At 51.2% G+C, this 16,582-nt stretch overlaps 1 protein-coding gene across 5 annotated transcripts in view; it reads right to left on the bottom strand.

Moving 5' to 3' along the window:
* Window positions 1-15,485, bottom strand: part of TEX15 (testis expressed 15, meiosis and synapsis associated) — a 74,628-nt gene extending 59,143 nt beyond the window's left edge. For all 5 annotated transcript variants that reach the window (XM_074993845.1, XM_074993843.1, XM_074993842.1 and 2 more), the window contains exon 1: window positions 15,448-15,485. The gene's annotated coding sequence lies outside the window, so the exon portion shown is untranslated. The remainder of the gene's footprint in view (window positions 1-15,447) is intronic.
* Window positions 15,486-16,582: the final 1,097 nt, after the last annotated feature.

Below are 16,582 nucleotides of genomic sequence, written 5' to 3'. Positions count from 1 at the left end.
CATTGGCCATTATCTATCCCAATTCCTAACAGGCCTTTCTCCAAAAAGTGTTAATTTCGGATTTCAGGGGTAGTGCTCAAGGGTTACTAAGATGGTGTGACATACAAACACACAACACTCTGTCCTGTAGAACACGGAGGTTCAGCGGACCACACTTCCTGGCTGAGGCAGCTTGCTTTCAGAACTTCCCGGTCATTGGGTCAAAGCCCTTTTGGGGGTTCTGGGGCGTCTTTGCCTCAGCCCTACACGTGACCCTTACAGGCTCATGAAACTAAAACATAAAAACATCTAACATATAGACAGATTTGCCACAGGAGAGGATACAACCAAACAAAAGACAGAGTTAATAAAGCGTTACATAGTTAAGCAGATACAGGAATAAGATGCACCATTGCATCATGTTACTTGAGCTAGCTATACTACTACTGATAGGTATTCGCGCCCTACTCTATCTAACTCGCAAGCAGGTGGGAGGAGCGGCAAAGGGTGATCAGGCCCTGTCGCAAAGTGTCCAGTCTCTCCAGAGTTTGGGAGTTCCTCCTCCTCCTTACGTTGTATCCCCCCTTTATAGTCCTGCCGTTTGCGGGCTCCACCTGAGGCCTGACACCTCACATCTTCGTTGCTTCTGCTTCTCTTCACCTGCAGCCCCTCTCAGCCCCCCTCCCATTTTGCACAACTATACGTCTCATACTTATTTTTTCCTTTTCAAGTTACGCAGCTGGTACCTCTGGGCTGATGGGTCAGAGGCCATGGGTCTTTCCTGTTTTTCAATTTAGGCTGAGAGGATGTGGATGCGGCTGAAGTCATGCACTGCTGTTAATGCAGGCTGCATGCAATTCAGTATATCCCAGCGCTAACTGGTTTAGACTTGCCCAATTCATTTGGTTCCTCAGTTCTTGCCCTGGGTAATGTTTTAGCCATTTTGTGCTGAGGCATGTTTCTTTATAGTATTTTAAAAGAGCCTCCGGACCCTGCCTCCATCCAACATATCTCACCGTGTTGTTTAAGTGCCTAGGCAATTCATCCTAACATGCCCTAGTGTGGCCGTTCGCCTAGGGGTCACCAGGTTATTTTGCACAATTTGTATTTACTTTCACTATACTGCACATGGGGAAAACATAACTAAAATCTACTTATGGTTAAAATGCCGGTTATTTGAGAGTTCTGGATGATAGAATGCCGGATATGAAAGAGTTTACTGTGGTAACGCTAATGAAAACTGTGTGGGCTCCTCCCATGCTTCCAATGACACTTGCAACCAAATGACTTGCAGTGTTAGTTGAAGAAGGCCCAAGAGGCCCTGAGAGTAATAACCATTTTCCCAACATACACAAAGCCATTGAGAGAGATACAAGTCTGAGATGGAAGGTGCTATAGAAATAGTAATGTGGAGACCTCATGAAACATGCTCTACCAGGTGGTTTAAAGGCCATGTGTGCCTTTAAAACATGAACAACTATCATAGGGTCTGAGCCCTAAAATGCCTGTGCCAAAGATTTCATGTCAGGCCATCCACGTAATGAAAGTACCCTTTTTTCTGAATGCAGAGAACTGACACACTTGCTACACAATGAATGTGAGTTACAGCCCATACACATGCTGACGGAAGAGAGCTGGAGAGGCCTCTCTGTTTATGTATATGATGAGCTTTGGTTCCATATGTGCGCACAAGGCTGTGTACATGTCTGCATAGATATCCTGGCTACATGTGATGAGCCATGGTTGTGTCGATGTGTGTGATTGTGAGAAACACAAACACACACAATCTTGACTATACACATTAATCTTTCATGTGTGTGTGTGTGATAGAGAGAGAGACACACACACAAGCTGCTGAGCCGCCCTTGCCACAGAGCAATTCAGTCAAATTTGAAAGAGTAGGTGGTTTTAACAACCTCTTGAAAACTACAATAGAACCTAAATCTATGAATCTAGGCTAGAAGGACAACAAGTTAAACCTGCCCCCACTGCTGGGTGGTCTGCCAAGGCATCTGAGCTGTGGTCACATCAGTCTGTTTTGTCTCTCTTGAGTCTGTCACCATGCAGCAGATGAAAAGGCACCACACACTCGTATACATACCCTGCAGACGGGCTAGATTAATAGCAGTTTCCTTTTGCTGTCCATTCTGTTTTTAAATTTCATCAGTTATTTACCTCATGGTGTTATGATCTGCTGAGTCATTGCTAGTGACCACGCTTCTTCCTCCAATTCCTTGCGCTGCCTGACCTACAGCATTGCCCTAATGGTGGGGTCATACAGGTGATGACTTCACTCTCTCCCCAGGGCACCCCACCCATGTTCCAGACTGAGGCCTTGCCCATATGCTGTCCCGTCCCATAAGATACTGCCCCAACTCCACCTCTTCATCCCCCTGAGGAACAAATATGCTGTGCTCCAAGTCCTAAATAAGGGTGGAGGTGAGAGCTGGCTGTATTGTTGAACTGGGGAAAAAAAAAAAAGGAGGGCTGCTTCTCAGTGATGACCCGCACCACTGGGATTGATTTTGCTGTTACGAAACTGGTGTAATTATAGCCATGGCTTACACCACACTACGAACCAGAGGAATAGGATTACACCCAAAAGAAAGAGAAACACCCCCTAAGGTTTTTCTAACTCCCAGTAGTTATCTAAAATAGCCCACTGGTTGGTGGAATTCATTGGCTGTTATTTATCCTGATGTCTAAGAGCTGTTATCTATCCCCAGGAAGTGAGAGTTTCGAGTTTCAAGGGATAGGACTTGAGGGTTAATAGGAGAGCGTGACGTACAGATACAAACAAACCGTCCTATGGAACACGAGGTTCAGTGGACCACGCTTCCCAGCTGAAGCAGCTTGCTTTCAGAACTTCCCGGGCATTGGGTCAAAGCCCTTTCAGGGGTTCTGGGGTGTCTCTGCCTCAGCCTTACACGTGACCCTTACAGGCTCATGAAACTAAAGACATACACACAGTAATACACATAGCTATGGCAGGGTACTAAAAGGAAAACCAGAGATAAAAATGCAACTGCTAACTTTTACTTATGCAGCTGAGCAGGTACAGGAACAAAATAACAAAACACTGCATCTGGCTATCTAAGCTATACTGTTACAAATTTCTTTGTGGTACCAACAGGTATTCACGCACTATTCCGTTTAACTCGCGAGCAGGCGGGAGGAGTGGCGAAGGGTGATCAGTCCTTGTCGCAGACAGCGTCCAGTCTGTCCAAGATTCGGGAGTTCCTCCCCCTCCTTACGTTGTTGCCCTCCTTTATGGTCCTGCCGTTTGCTGGCTCCACCCGAGGCCTGACACATCACATCCTGGCTGCTTCCACTTCTCTTTGCCTGCAGCCCCTCTCAGTCCCCCTCCCCATTTTACACAACCATATATCTCATGCTTATTTTTTCCTTTTAAGGTATGCAGCTGGCACCTGTGGGCTGCTACGTCAGAGGCCATGGATCTTTCCTGTATAGGTTTCTCCTGTTTGCCAATTTTAGATGGGGGGAAAGGCTGCAGATAGTGCAGTCTGCAAGCAATTCAGTAAATCCCGTTGCTGACTGGTTTAGACTTGCCCAATTCACTTGGTTCCTCAGTTCTTGGTGTGGGGTTAATGGTTTAGCCTGTTTGTGCTGAGACATATTTCCCTATAACAATTTAAAAGGGTCTCCAGACCCTGCCTCCACCCACTTACCTCTCCGTGTTGTTCAAGTGCCCATGCAATTCACCCTAATATGCCCAAGCTTAGCTGTTCACGTAAGGGTCACCAGGTAATTTTGCACACCCATCAGTCCACCGCACACCTCCATACTGTACACCCATGTCACCCTGCTCCACTGCAGTGTGTCACCCCACTGTACCCCATGTCATCCCACTGCAGCCCCACTGCACCCATTTACAGCAGCCCCTCCCCATGGCACATCTCACTGCATCCCTCCCTGCTGTAAAACCACCTCACCCCAACCCACTGGTCCCCCCCATTTCTTCCTTCTCTACTGCATCCTCCATGGCATCCCTTCATTGTAACTCCCATGTCATCCTCTCCCCATCTCACTGCACCCTGCGTCACTCCCTAGGCCCTTTGTAACTTCCTTCCCAGGGCACAGGGTGCGTAGCTCTGAGGACACAGGGACATCGCTCCCGTAGCAGGAGCAGGGGAAGGAGGCAGAGACACACAGCAGGCTTGAGGGGAAAGTCACATCAGAGATAGGTCCAGGCATAGCAGATGGAGGGTGGTCGCTCCATGAGCATAGTATGCAAGGAAGATCACACCACCTCTCGAGGACACCCTGGCTGGCATTAGCAGACCCAGGATTGTCCCCCACGCCCTCCATGTCCAGGCTCTACACCCCATGGGGCTCAACAAATACTCCTGCATGATGAGCCTGCTGCTTTCCCCATCCTCCCCTAACTCAACCCATTACCGGCCACACCCAACAGCCTGCTGGGTACAGCAGAAGCCAGACCCCACACGTGAGCAAAGTGTATGAAAGCAAGACCAGACCCAAAGCAGCCGACAGTGGAAGGAGACACAGCCTGACCACACCTGTGTCAACCCCCAGGGTTGTGAAGCACCTAACACCACCCGCCCTTGGCCTGGGGGAGCTTTGTCTGCTCTTAGTGCCAGAGTCAGCTCACTGGCACCTCGACCACAGGCAGCACGAATACTCCCCTGTGCCTCTAGGGTCTCCACTGTCCCTCACACTGGCTGCTGACAGGCACCTCCAACTTCTAAATCCTCTAGCTTTCCCCTGGCCCCGACCTGCTGATCACTCATCAGACTCCCAGACCCTCTGCTCCCAAAGGAGCAGCGCAGAACAGCTGTTTACACCCTAGTCAGCAGTTCCCATTTTGACGATTCAGGAAGACCTTGTGATCCAAGGCAATTCTAAACTGGGGCAGTGGGGAGAGGAGGCTCTCCCCTGAGAAAAAAAGCACCCCTCCACTCCCCAGCTTAGACCCTTCTCAGTCCCCTGTTCCCAGGATTGACCCCCCTCTCAGCTAGGCTTGCCAGATTTTTGGAAAACTCATCTGGGACAGGCAGCCCCACCCGCAGGATCCCTAGCCAAGGCTGCCTGTCCCACACGAGTTTTCCAGAAACTGGGAGACAGCTCAGGTGTGGAGTCCTGGCCGGCACCGCCAGCTGTGGGACCCTGGCCGGGGTGGGGGGAGAGCCCACACAGCCCCACAGCTCAGAGCCAGATGGGGTGCTCAGCCCTGGCCGGCAGCGCCAGCTGTGGGACCCCAGCTGGGGTGCAGCTGAACCCCCTTGTAGTCAAGCAGCTTGAAGCCAGCTGGAGCGCTAAGCCTTGTCCAGCAGTGCCAGCTGCGGGACACCAGCCGGGGTGGGGGGAACCCCTGCAGCTTGAAACTGGCTGGGGCACTCAGCCAGCCAGGGGACCCGGGCTGGGCACAGGAGACCCCACAGTAGCACAGTGGGAGCTGGCTGGGGTGCGGAGCCCTGACAGCCCCCTCCACGCACACACCCCGCCCACAATCGTAAGCTTAAACCTGTCTTAGCCACCCTGGTCCCCTACCTACCTCACAGGGGAGTCCCAAGCTGCGGCTGCTGACCCCTGCTGCTCTTTTGTTGGGGCTGCCTCCTTCTCTGCCCGGCTCCCTCCAGCCCTCCTAGTCCCTTCCCCCACCTGCAACAGGGCAGTTCCCTCCCCTGCAGGCTTAAGTGGTACTCTAGTTGGTTTTAGGGTGGATCCCTCAGCATGGCAGGGGCAGGGACTAGGAGCCCAAGGGGCTGCAAATGGCTCCTGACAGCACTGAGAAAATCTAATCGCAATCCTTGTTTGGGTCCCGACCCATAGGTTGGGAGTCACTGCCTTAGAGCCCAGCTACACTTAACACCCAGCACTTCAAAGAAAACAGGAATAAAAGTCTGTAACAAACGAGATGCACATGATTGCACGTAAGGGGAATGGAAACAAAGTCTTACAAAGAAAATCACATCGCAGTACACATTCTAGAGCTTAAATTCAACTGACAAAATGCGTGCCACTTGTCTAACAAGCTACTGTTCACCCAAAGGCCTTCCCACAGTGTTGTACAACCATGATGGTGTCGGACACCCTCCCTTCACCAGTTCAAGCCCCCTGGCAGCTTGACCTCACAACTGAAAGAGGTTAAGATGTCTCACCACCAGGCAGGCCTTTGATCATCACCTGGAAACAGGGCCCTCCGATTCTGTGTTGTGCGAGTCTTCTGAAAATTCTGTATCCCAACAGCTTTCGATTGTGAGTCACACAATACATCCTGCTTCCCCAGGACTCCCACCTCCCACCTGGTGAAATCTGCCTGAAGGCATGTACTTCTGCATGATCTGTATTTAAGGCCTTGTGAATATGATTTCCAATATATACACACGTATCACCGTCCCCAGCGGCCACACATACGTTTCCACACAGATACCAAGGAGAAGTGGGATACAGGCTTTCAGTACAAAGCTCATATAATACACTTTGGTGAGCGAGGATGTAGACATCATCCCAAGGGAACACTCGTAACAGACATGCACACTGATGCCTTTTGGTGACTGGCATTAAGAAGTCCTTGGGACACACCCAAACTATACACTCTCCATCACTCCATTTGCCCTGCACCCTCTCACAGCGCCATCAGCTCTCCTTACTGCAGCCCCACATTGCACCACCTGCATCACACCCTCCCTGCTCCACCTCTCTTACCAGCAGGGTGTGACGAACTGTGTCAAGTTAGCATAACTAACATGGCTTCTGTAAGGCTAAGTGCCCACGTGATTGGCTCCGCTTGCTGGCAGATAAGCTGACCATGGTACGACCCCACACAGGAATGAACGGCAAGAACTGCAAGCAACTGGAAAGAACTGGATCTACCTGAACTAGGAGTATGGTGTCCTGTCAAGATAAGATGTTAAAGAATTACTGCTTGACAGTTGAGACGTTACTGTAGCCTATATCCAATCAAATGTATCCTAACTATTGTGTTTGACCAATCAACTGTACCCAAGTTAAGACTATAAATGATCCATTACCTTGCTATACAGGGTCCCTCTCCCTGGAGAGGTACCTTATGCACATAATAAACATCTTGTAATTCTACCCTGGAGAAGTCTCTGTGTCTCTCAGTTAGCCAGAATGCTGTCGTTTTCTCTGACGGTTTTGGCGACCCAGATGGGACAAGGCTAACTCGCCGGACTCCGACTGTGCTGACGTACCGGTGGCCCTTCCACGACTCTCCAATGCCGGCATCAGGTGAGTTCACCTGGGAGACTCGGTGTGGGGCCCCGGTGCAGGCACAGTAGGATTTCTCTTGAAGGTGGTAAGGTCAAGACACCGAGTGGGGTAGTGTTGGTCTGGGTTCTGGTTACTGTCTCTGAATGGGGCAAGGAATAGTAAAAGGCACTCCGCTTGCAGAACTGTTGGTAAACTAGAAATCGATCGATGGGACAGCGGGTCTGTCTAGCAAACGAGCCAGGGAACTGTGTGAATCTACTTGGCCCGCTCTGATCGCCTTTGGTACAGCCGACCAAAAGTGGCCCGGAGTTGGTAGTTTTGATACAGGAAGGTTGCGATTTTTGCACCAACAATTGGAGTCACAGTTCCCGCCTCAAATGGATTATTGGTATATTTGGGATAATTATGTGCGTGTCCGAAGTGTCAGGAACTCTCAGAAAGTTACACTTGAAACTTCTGAGAATAACCAGATCCCCTTAGAGCCAACTCCACCTTACGCTCCCCCCCAGGGCCATTGATAACCCCTTCTTACCTTCCCCAAACATGATGGCACCCCTAGTTGCTCAGGTACTCCCCATACCGCAGGTCGGCCTGTGGCAACCGCAATTTGCAATAGCTAGAGTTCATGTGCCCTTCTCCCCACAAGATTTGGTGGTATGGAAGCAACAATTACCTAGATTAAATGATGACCCCGAGAAGGTCGCGGAGATAATAAGGGGAATTTTTCAGGCACACGATCCTACCTGGCAGGACATCCAGCTTCTGTTAACCACCCTATTTACTCCTGATGAAAGAATGAAAATCCTAAATGCAAATGAGCAGAGACAAGTAACTTGGCCCAGGGAAGACCCTCATTGGGATCCAACTAATGCAGATCACTTGACGCTACTGCATACCAGTCGAGGAGGGCTGTTAGTATACAAGCAGCCAGGCAGAAGACTGTTAATTGGGGAAAAATTCATGAGTTACATCAGGAGCCTGACGAACATCCGTCCACTTAGCTTAGTCGATTATTCAGGCAGATTAGGATGTATGGTGGCATAGACCCAGAGGCTAGAGAGCACCAGTCTATAGTAGTATACTATAGTAGACTATAGTAGTCTATAGTAGTATCAATCAGCCCCTGATATAAAGAAGTATTTTGCTGAACATGCCCCCAAATGGCAGGGAAAGTCATTGTCTGAAATAGTGAGTATAGCTACCTATGTATTTGGGGGCCGGAATGAATGAAAACAGCAGGAAAAATGAGTACAGAAAGAAAGGGAGGCTTGCATTTTAGCAGCCGCACTGCGAGGCTATCCCTCCCCCCTTAAGGAAGGGAGAACCCCCTATAGAGGTCAGGGAAGGAGAGAGAGACAGACTTGGGCCACTGGGAATAACAACTGTAATTATTGTAAACAGCCTGGACACTGGAAAAGAGACTGCCCCCTTCACCCCAGGGGACCTCCAATCGAGGCAGCTTGTGGATCGGTGAGAGGGACCTCAATGAACTGCGAATCATGGGGCCAGAGGGCTCAGGATAATGATTTTACTCAGGACTGACAATTAGTGGGGACCTATTGGATGGCCCTGTCTGGGGCTCTTATTGCAATACCTTTCTGTCCTGTAATATTTCAGACCCATTAGTGACCCTTAATGTGGGAGAACACAGTTATGAGTGTTTGGTGGATATGGGGGGCCACCTATTCCGCGTTAACTACTTTGCCCCCTCAGACAGAGATAACATCAAAAGCCTTAACCATGGGGATAGAAGGGAACCCTAGGGATGTCCCTGTGACTCAAGATGTAACTGTCCGGGTGCGTCCTATAACTACCCAGCACTCATTTGTGATATTAGAAGGCATCCCGGTGAATGTGTTAGGGTGGGATTTGTTGTGTAAGTTAAGAGCTACAACAGAATGCATGCTGAAGGGCATACAGCTCCGCTTGCCTGCATGCCAGCTTCCCGCATTGGCAACTGTGTTAAGCAACAGTGAGTGAAAGACTTCCCTCCCAGAAGAGCTAGGGTATCTCCCCGCAACCCTCTGGGGGTGGAAACCGAATGATGTGGGACTATTGAAATCAGCTGACCCAGTACAAATTAAAGTCAAGCCGGGTCCACCACCAGCAGTGAGACAGTATCCTCTAACCTGTGAAGCCAAAGAAGGAATCCAACCCCTGATAGATGCATATTTAGAACAGGGAATACTGGTGGAGTGTTGTTCTCCCTGCAATACCTCTATTTTACAGGTCAAGAAGCCAAAGCCTGGCCCAGAGGGTGAACCTGTCTACCGCTTTGTACAGGCTTTACGGGCAATTAATAACTATGTGATTGTCCCACATCCAGTGGTCCCAGACCCGTCAGGCATTATAACTCAGATGGCTCCAATTAGCTGATATTATACTGTAACAGATTTGTGTGCTGCCTTCTTTAGTATACTGGTTCACCCCGATTTGCAGTATTTGTTTGCATTCACTTGGCAGAATAGGGTTCAGTATACATGGACTCGACTTCCTCAAGGGTTCGCCGGGTCCCCAAGTATCTTTTCACACATACTCACTAATGATCTAAGGGATGTGAACTTATCCAGAGGTTCACAGTTAGCTCAATATGTAGACTATTTGCTTATTGCTAGCCCAGACAGAGATGCCTGTGTGGCAGACACACGCACCTTGCTTTTTAATCTTGCTGCTAAAGGTCATCATGTGTCCCCAACTAAACTCCAATTTTGCGCTGAACAAGTAGAATATCTTGGGTATGTACTCGCCCACGGAGAAAGGAGGTTAGCCCCAGGTCGGGTTGAAGCTATCTGCTGTATGCCACGGCCAGTAACTAAAAAGCAAGTTCGAGACTTTTTAGGAGCTGCTGGATTCTGTCGTCCTTGGATCGCAGCCTTTGGAGAATTGGCCCAACCTCTGGTAGAAGCCACTGCGCAAGAGGCTGAAGATCCAGTCAACTGGACACCGGACAAGGTAAAATCTTTTGAAACTTGAAAGCAAGTGCTAGCTTTGGTTCCTGCACTGGGGCTGCTGGATTATGACAAACCGTTTTCTCTATATGTTCATGAAAGAAAGGGGGTAGCTTCAGGAATGCTTACACAATCACGCAGAGATCATCCTCGACCTGTGGTCTATTATTCTGTGCAGTTAGATCTGTAGCGAGGGGTACGGTGTCATGTCTCCAGGCGATTACGACAGCCGCCTTGTTGGTGGAAAAGAGTAAAGGGATTGTATTGGGACACCCACTAACTCTGTACTTTCCCGAGGTTGAGGCACTGCTGAACCGAAATTTAACCCAGGCTTTTACACCTCAGAGGCTGCACCGGTATGAACTGTTACTCCTAGCAGCTGATCACGTGACTATTAAGAGGTGTACTACATTAAATCGCGCCACTTTGCTCCCTGACGTCGTAGGAAGAGAGGTTAACCATGATTGCTTGGAAACGGTTACGGAGACTGAGCAAGTCCGAAAGGATTTGAAGGACTTGCCTCTAGAAAATCTGGACTTTGTTCTGTATACTGATGGGTTGTCCTTCTATCATGAGGGACGTAGAGTTACAGGATACGCCGTAGCCACTTTGTATGAGGTTTGGGAAGCTCAACCTTTACCTCCTGCACTAAGCGCGCAGGCCACGGAACTACATGCATTAGCACAGGCCTGTGTGCTAACAAAGGAAAGAACTGTCACCATTTATACTGACTCTTGTTATGCTTTTGGAATTTGCCACACCACTGGACAAATCTGCAAACAAAGGGGGTTATTACCTCCTCAGGGAGTAAGGTGGCCAATGCAGCTCAAATAGATAAATTACTGCAAGCTATCCAGGCCCCGAAGGGTATAGTGGTTGTGCACTGTCGAGCCCATACAGGACTGCAAACAGAAGTGGCAAAGGGAAATGCACTAGCGGACGCAGCTGCTCAGATAGCTGCTACACAACCCCTCTCTGCAGTAATAGCCCCTTTACAGGATCCTAAGTAAAACTGTATTCCACCATTGCAAGACTTGTATGTTGGGATAACCGACAGTGAACAAGGTGAGTGGGAGAAATATGAAGCTGAGCCTGATGATAACGGAGTCTGGAGAATTGCCGGGACCGGTAAACCCATACTTCCCCGTAAGTACCTGATACCCTTGGCGAGGCTGTTGCATACTGATACACATGGACACTATGGATTCGTTCCTTTCGCCAAAACTATTCTTAAGGACTGGTTTGCACCATGAGTATACACAGCCACTAAGCAGGTTACTGCTACCTGTCTTACTTGTCAAGCTTTCAACACTAAGAATTTGAAGGAGATGGTGAAGTGGGGGGGAAAGCCATGGGCACAGGTACCTCTTCAATGGCTGCAGATTGATTTTGCGGATATGCCCCCTGCTCTAGGCTATAAACACATTTTGGTTATAATAGACCAGCTCACCGGTTGGCCAGAAGCTACCCCCATGAGACAGGTGGATGCCCCTGCTGTAGTAAAATTCCTGTTAAAGGAATTAATCCCCAGGTTCGGGATACCGGAAGTAATAGACTCAGACAAAGGGAGTCATTTCACCGCTCAAATTCTAAAGACTGTTTTCAAGTGTTTGGGTATACAGCAGCAGCTGCACACCCCATATCACGCCCAATCGGCCGAGAAGGTGGAAAAAATGAACTCATCCCTAAAGACTTTAACTGCCAAGATTTGCGCTGAGACCAGCCTGAAGTGGCCAGAAGCCCTACCGTTGGCTCTGTGGCAGATTCGGAGGAGACCCTGGGAACCTTTAGGGCTGTCACCTTTTGAGATTTTGTTTGGTCATCCGGCTCAAGTTCCAGGGACTTACGATTCAGCACATACGAGTCTTTTGGTGGGGTATGAAGTGATTACTGATTATCTTTCGCATATGCAACACACGCCTATGTAGCACGACTGCTACAGCCAGTACCTCTCGACTGTAGTTTGCATGATTATACACCAGGTAGTTATGTGTGGATTAAAAACTTTCGCCAAAGGAATGGTTTGGAGCCGAGATGGGAGGGGCCGTATCAAGTCTTACTAACTACCTTTTCGGCTGTTAAGGTGGCAGAACGTCCTTCGTGGATCCACCACTCCCATTTGAAGCCAGCTCGCGTACTAGAGAAAGACGTCACGCAGTCTGTACCAGTGGAAGCGACGGGCTGATACAAACGGAGCTATTTATCCAAAAAGCGTTATTATGTATTGTATGTATGCATGCTTTTAGTTATCCCAGGGGAGATATTCATGACATCTGCACCCCTCCATCCTATTGAGGAAAATTGGTGGGTCCTTTTGGCAGCAACAGCCACGAATACCTCCCATTTCTGTGCAGGGGGAGGTCATACTATGGGGGCACTACTAACTACTTGTTTTATAGGAGTACCAACTCCCTTGCAGTTTGTACAAAATCACACCATTTTCCAGTGGTTTGATATCAAACTCTCAGCAGTTAATTTGTATAATTTTGGCCCTGCTCAAAATCCTAATGCGTATTCTAATCAGCGGCGTCTAAAATTGCAGCTGGCAAATGTGAGAAGGGGCTTTGAATGTTTTGTGTTTGAAAACACTACTAAGGCAAAAGTAAATCATAGTAATTCTGAGTTAACCTGCAATTCTACAGCTTAAGTATCCAGTGCAACATCCGATATGTTTTTACCTAAAGGCTGGTTCTTAATATGCGGCCTATGTGGCCTGGTACCTATGTACCAGCAAAGAGTTCTGGTGGACCCTGTGCATTGAGGAGACTAACTACAGGAATATTGCTGTGGGATGCCCCGTTTACTACCATTAGAGTCAAGCATGGTCTGGAAACCTTAAGTGAAAATTGTGATTCAGATGTAAACCTTTTATCAAAAACGGAAGCGGTAGCGTTGGCTGTATCTCTAGTAGGAGTTCCAGGCTTAGCTGCATGTAATTATTGACAGATTTCTAAAACTGCCTGCGCCCTGGCTAAATCAATTAACCTCACCTCATCCCTGACTGAATCCATGGTGGAAGAATTTGCCGAGGTCCGCCAAGGAGTATTACAAAATCGAATGGCAATCGATTACCTCCTTTTACATCATAATCACAGGTGTAAAGATTTTGAGGGTATGTGTTGCTTTAATCTCTCTGATAAAAGTCAATTAATTGAGAGATGCTTCTCTGATCTCCGACAATTGGTGACACAAATCAAGCAGAACACTGACGGAATCCAGTGGTGGGACTGGCTAACATCCTGGATCCCTAATTTGGGTGTTTGGGGAAAGAAAGTCCTTCTTGTGTTAATAAGTGTTATCCTCTGTATAGGACTCTTGTATTGTTGTATCACTTGCTGTGTAACCTGTTGTACTAAGCTCTCTTCTAAACTGTTGTGTGGAATTGTTTGAATATTGGCACTTAGCCTACAAAGCCAAGAGCGGGAACTGTGACAAACTGTGTAAAGTTAGCATAACTAACATGGCTTCTGTAAGGCTACGTGCCCACGTGATTGGCTCCGCTTGCTGGCAGATAAGCTGACCATGGTACGACCCCACACAGGAATGAACAGCAAGAACTGCAAGGAACTGGAAAGAACTGGATCTAACTGAACTAGGAGTACTGTGTCCTGTCAAGATAAGATATTAAAGAATTACTGCTTGACAGATGGTACATACCTGTTTGTTCGCCTGTTACTGTAGCCTGTATCCAATTAAATGTATCCTAACTATTGTGTTTGACCAATCAACTGTACCCAAGTTAAGACTAACAGAAAAGTTTTGAGCATGAGCTTTTGTGAGCACAGACTCTCACGACAGCTCATGCTCAAAACTTTTCTGTTAGTCTATAAGGTGCCACAGGACCCTTCGTTGCTGTTACAGATCCAGACTAACACGGCTACCCCTCCAATACAAGTTAAGACTATAAATGATCTGTTACCTTGCTATACAGGGTCCCTCTCCCTGGAGAGGTACCTTATGCGCATAATAAACACTTTGTAATTCTACCCCAGAGAAGTCGCTGTGTCTGTCAGTTAGCCAGAACACTGTCGTTTTCTCTGACAAGGGGTAACATGAAGGTGGTGTGCCCCAGTGTGCCACTCTGGCAAGAAGGAGCCATCCAGCGCAGGGGCACTCCCCTGCAGCTGGAGACACAGCACGCTGTGTGCTCCCAGCTGATCTCTCAGGGCTTTCCTGTAGGCTAGGTCTGGTGGGTAGCAGACAGACAGGCAGCTAGTGAAAGGGACTGGCTGGGGACGCGCAGCAGGTGGGGGCCTGCATGCTCCCAGCTGGGCTCTTGGTGGGGCGTCCATGTCTCAGCTTGTCCTGCCGCCCCCTTGCTGTGCTGCCTGGAGACCAGGCAACACAGGCAGGCGTTGCCCCTGCAGCAGGCACTGTGCAGCCCGAGGGTTAAGAGGGAAAGGAGCAGCAGGCAGCCAGCCAATGTGGGCTTCTCACACTGACAACATCTATTTGCCTGCAGCTGCAGTGCTCCACACAGCGAGCTGGCCCACAGCTGCCTTGGCAGGAACAGGAATAGAAACAGCGCAGGGCAAGGGCCATCCACCGGGTAACTGAGCCATGACTGGGACTTTGCCAGGGCAGCCCCAAGCTCCCTCACTGGGACTGCTACAGCCCTGAGCCCCCCACCCCTCCCAGACGCCCTCCCTCTCTCCACCCCACCCCACACACACCAAGCCCCTGCCACACTCCTAGTCTCCTGCCCAGCACCTCACACGCACATCCCAAACCCCAGCCCCGAACCCCCCACCCCCCCTAACTCCCACCTCACCCTGCCACACCCCCATCCCCCACCTTGAGTCCCCCACAACCCCAGCCCCGAACCCCCCACACCCCCTAACTCCCACCACACCCTGCCACACCCCCAGCCCCTGCCCTGAACCCCCCACCTCCCACCACACCCTGCCATACCCCCAGCCCCTGCCCTGAACCCCCCACCTCCCACCACACCCTGCCACACCCCCAGCCCCTGCCCTGAACCCCCCACCTCCCACCACACCCTGCCACACCCCCAGCCCCTGCCCTGAACCCCCCACCTCCCACCACACCCTGCCACACTCCCAGCCGCTGCCCTGAACCCCCCACCACACCCTGCCACACCCCCAGCTACCTCGAGTCCCCCACAGCCCCCGCCCTGAACCCCCCAACTCCCACCTCTCCCTGCCCCGCACACCCCCAGCCCCGCTCCTGAGTGTCCCCGCACACTCTCCTGCCCCTCCCGCAGACCCACCCCTTGGGCTGAGCCCCCATCCCCAGCCGTCACGGACAGGCCAGGCCCCGCCCGGCAGCGGTACGAGCGTACCTCGAAGACACCGAAGTGACTTTCACCCCAACTGCGACGTTCTCGCCCCTCCCCCCAAACGCCCCGCCCCCGCCGGGCAGCGCCTCGATCCGCTCGGGGGCGCTGCAGCCAGGCGCTGCGGGGCATGGGGGGCGGAGGGGGGCCGAGATCCCGCCAGCCCGGGGCGCCGCTTTCCCGTTACCTGCCGCCAGCGCCATCCCCGGCCGCCCAGCGTCGAGCCGCCACGTGACGTGCCCCGGGTGGGGCCGGGCAGAGCAGACCCCGGGACGGGCAGCCTGCTGTGGAGCCGCCTTGCACCCCTGCTCCCCACTGCACCCCGCGTCATCTCGCTGCATCGCCAGTGCTCCCCCTTATCACCCCTGCTCCCCACTGCACCCCGGGTCATCCCGCTGCATCGCCAATGCACCCCCTTATCATCCCTACTCCCCACTGCACCCCGGGTCGTTCCGCTGCATCGCCAGTGCACCCCCTTATCACCCCTGCTCCCCACTGCACCCCGCGTCATCCCGCTGCATCGCCAGTGCTCCCCCTTATCACCCCTGCTCCCCACTGCACCCCGGGTCATCCCGCTGCATCGCCAATGCACCCCCTTATCATCCCTACTCCCCACTGCACCCCGGGTCGTTCCGCTGCATCGCCAGTGCACCCCCTTATCATCCCTGCTCCCCACTGCACCCCGCGTCATCTCGCTGCATCGCCAGTGCTCCCCCTTATCACCCCTGCTCCCCACTGCACCCCGGGTCATCCCGCTGCATCGCCAATGCACCCCCTTATCATCCCTACTCCCCACTGCACCCCGGGTCGTTCCGCTGCATCGCCAGTGCACCCCCTTATCACCCCTGCTCCCCACTGCACCCCGGGTCATCCCGCTGCATCGCCAATGCAGCCCCTTATCATCCCTGCTCCCCACTGCACCCCGCGTCATCCCGCTGCATCGCCAGTGCACCCCCTTATCATCTCTGCTCCCCACTGCACCCCGGGTCATCCCGCTGCATCACCAGTGCACCCCCTTATCATCCCTGCTCCCCACTGCACCCCGGGTCGTTCCGCTGCATCGCCAGTGCACCCCCTTATCACCCCTGCTCCCCACTGCACCCCGGGTCATCCCGCTGCATCGCCAATGCACCCCCTTATC

Source organism: Carettochelys insculpta, chromosome 4 (assembly GCF_033958435.1).
Source record: "Carettochelys insculpta isolate YL-2023 chromosome 4, ASM3395843v1, whole genome shotgun sequence".
Classification (NCBI taxonomy): Eukaryota; Metazoa; Chordata; order Testudines; family Carettochelyidae; genus Carettochelys; species Carettochelys insculpta.
The sequence above is the reverse complement of the archived record's forward strand: the minus strand, read 5'-3'. Positions and strand labels throughout refer to the sequence as shown.